The sequence below is a fragment of the Otolemur garnettii genome, unplaced genomic scaffold (assembly GCF_000181295.1).
Source record: "Otolemur garnettii isolate 467f Iridium unplaced genomic scaffold, OtoGar3 scaffold00024, whole genome shotgun sequence".
Classification (NCBI taxonomy): domain Eukaryota; kingdom Metazoa; phylum Chordata; class Mammalia; order Primates; family Galagidae; genus Otolemur; species Otolemur garnettii.
The window spans coordinates 20,648,539-20,652,083 of NW_003852419.1; the positions used below are offsets into that span (position 1 = coordinate 20,648,539).

General features: G+C 43.7%; 1 pseudogene; it reads left to right on the forward strand.

The window, feature by feature from the left end:
* LOC111724550 overlaps positions 1 to 3,213 on the forward strand; it is a 33,390-nt pseudogene extending 30,177 nt beyond the window's left edge.
* The last annotated feature ends 332 nt before the right edge of the window (positions 3,214 to 3,545 follow it).

A 3,545-nucleotide genomic window follows, 5' to 3' on the forward strand; every position in this document is an offset into this window, starting at 1 on the left:
GAGCCCATTTAAATTTTTAATACAAAGATAAGGCCAAGAAATCTTTAGTTTTTGAGGTCAGGAGGTGTCGGGATTATCATTCACCATAAAACCAGAGGGGCAAGAACAATAATTCAGGCTTTGGGAAACAGACCTAGTGAGAACTAGGTGGGGGAAAGAAAAGCAAAGAAAGACAATAGTATAGGAATTTAGTATGTTCGGGATGTCACAAGAGATAGTGATCATCTATTTCCTTTTCCCAGAGGAAAGAGGAAATGAGCCTAACTGCATAGTGGGGTTTCTATTCTGCATTCATATGTTCTTGTTGCAAGAATTTAGAGACTGAAATAAGACACTGAAGGAGCTACAGCCTTTCTTCAGGAGACACTTAAGACTTAGGTGAGAAAGCTTTTCTCTGGGAAGCAAGTGGTCTTGATGAACTCTGAAGGGACAGTCCAGTTGTCTGACTCTGAGATAGCTGTAACAGATCAGGATAGAGCAGAGCAGAGAGGGAAACTGCCTTCCCAGCATCTTAATAGACCTCTCTGCTTGTATCTAATGTAATAAATTCTTTCATGACTACTACTCTTGTCCTCTTTTCAGGTTCAGATGGCTAGAGTGAGCTGTGATGCCATGGCACTCTACCAAGGGTGGAATAAGGATCAAAGTCATTATCCTCTATCTCTCCAGCAATTGAAGCTGGTTACAATAAGCTCATCCGTACCCCTTATTTGGGGTATAAGCTTTCCATTCTGTGGGAAAAAGAATTTTAGTTCTTAAATTTTTTCTCATGATTCGATTTGGCCATCTCTATGGCGTTCTTTTCACTCCTTTATAGCTCTTTATTGTCCTCTGAAATCATCTATATGTTTGGGCAGCCTAACTTGAGAAAAGACACGTGGGTACTATTTGAATAAATATGCAAAAATAACATAATATTTGAGTTATCCACCCATTTGGTTCCAAGGATAGTTGTTATTGTTCTATTGGTCATAGAAAAACTCTTGTTTGGGAGACACTAGGGTGACATGTGGCCTTCTGGATCTTGCAGTGTGGCCTTTTTACTGAATCTAAATTTTACAGAACAGATCTGTAATTTAATAAAGGGGTTTGTTCTGTGAAGTTTGGATTCAGTCAAGAGGCTGCACTTGGGGATCCATAGGGTCACATGTGGCATTGGGGCCAAAGGTTTCCCACCCCTGGTTGGAGTGTGCAGTGTGGTGCTTAGAGGAGGGAAGGGAGGAGATACTATTGATGCACTGCCCCAACAGGGCTTTATTATTAAATAAAAACTAGCCATGGAACCAAGAATTACTCAAATTAAACAATAAGGACTTGTCTGCCTATGTAGAACTCTCATTCTATTTTATATTTTATAAGGCCAAAGGCTTGAGTGAGGCAAAGAAATACCAAATAGTTTACTCACCACACACAGCCAATCAGTAGCATAAGTGAAGTTGGAATTTTGGAGCCCTTTATTGCCAATCTAGTGCCCCATCTACTGAAAAATGCCTACATTTTTTTCTTTTTTGAGATGGAGTCTCACTAGGTCACCCTCAGTAGAGTGCTGTGGCACCACAGCTCACAGCAACCTCAAACTCTTGGGCTTAAGGGATTCTCTTGCCTCAGTCTCCCAAGTACCTGGGACTACAGATGCCCACCACAACACCCAGCTATTTTTTTTTTTTGTAGTTTTTGTTGTCCTTTAGCAGGCCTGGGCAGGGTTCGAACCCACCAGCCCCGATGTATGTGGCCAGTGCCCTAACCACTGAGCTACTATGAGCTGTCTCCTTTCAACCTTCCCTACCCATTGGCACCACAGTTCCCATTCTTATGGCAGCTCTCTGCCTTCCTTCCCCATCAGATCTCGGAGTTGGCCTGCCACGGCTTTACTCACTGTGGCTGCCTGGGTCTTGGGAGTGAAGAATGCGTCCTGTCTTGTTCTTGCTGCCTAGCAGGCCAGTGCTTCCTCCATGAAGTTGAAAGACATATTGGCTGACCTGATACCTAAGGAGCAGGCCAGAATTAAGACCTTCAGACAGCAACATGGCAAGATGGTGGTAGACCAATCACTGTGGATATAATGTATAATGTATGTCATTGTATGTATGTATGTATGTATAATGAAAGTCATGAACGGATCAGTATATGAAACATCATATACTTGACCTTGATGAAGGCATCCATTTCTAAGGTCATAGCATCCTTGACTGCCAGAAATTGTTGCCTATGCTAAGGTTTGCTTATTTTGGTTGCTGGTAGCTGGAAGAATCCCAAAGGAGAAACAGGTAGATTGGTTCTCAAAGGAGTGGGCAAAGAGGACAGCTCTGCCTTCTCATCTGGTCACTATGCTTGGATGATTTTTCTGTGTATCTACACCTCATGTCTCAGCTCAAGCAGCCATTATAGCACTTAATGGTGAAACTAACTTTGCTGAAACATATGCAGAGGGTATCAACCAAGCAAGTGCTGGGAATTGATTTATGAAGACTGAATGCATCTCATTGCAAAGCTACCTTGTGTTGCAGCACAGATCCTTCCAGAATCCACCAGGAGGGCAGCAGTATGGGGGCCATTGACACTGAGTTAGACTGAGTTTCACAAACATGTTAGGCTGTACTCAGTTCCCTGAGCTTATGCACATGTACCTCACCATCCACAGTGACCAAGAAGGTGGCAGTGTTAGTTCCCATACCAGCTACTTGGTGGGTAATGCCCCTTCAGACCTTTACATGGACTTTGCAGCATCCATGAATGGGCTAGTGAGGCCGATTCATGGACCTGCAAGTGAGGAAGTGCTTGTCTGGCTAATGCAACTGCAGAGAAAAGTTGGCAAAGATGTGTTTGTGGCCAAGACTTCATCTGGATTACACTTAACTCAGGGCAGGTTGTCTCCAGCTATGACTGTGCAGTACTAAGGAAGACTGACCCAAATGTACCTGTCAGTGAGAGTTTGCTTTGAAATACCTGCCTAATGATCCCCTGTTTAAGCTTATTGCCCAACTGTACAAGATGTACTCAATATCCCCTTAAAGCCAGGTCAATGCTCACAGTGGGCTGCTGCTCCAATACTATGGCATGACAGACATGAATTACTACATGGTTCTGTTTGGGGTGCCACAGGCACTGGATGTCATGGAGCTGAGCCCTTGGCTTCTCTCTAGAAAGACTCAAAGACCCAAGTTCATAAGCACAGATGATCTGATGAAGTTTGTGGACTTCAAGTCAGGCTGAAAACCAAAAAATAATACTCCTTTATACTCATGTTTTGCTTCAGGGGGCCTTTCAATACTTAATATTAAATTGTGTCTGAGTCACAGATAATACATTTGAGGTCTTCCCTAACCAGCTCCCTTCCCCAGCCCATCAACTGAAAGTGACCAGGACTAATGCATGTGGTATGGGCTAGGTTTGGGCTGCCCCCCAACTCATTACCAGAGTGAGAATCTTCAGTCATGTAGAAGCCTTTGTGTCTACACTGCTCAGCCCTTAGTAGGCCAACACCCAGTACTCTGCCCTCTCTCAATAGGAATAGTGTTGGATTGTCAGCTGTACCAAGCCCCTTG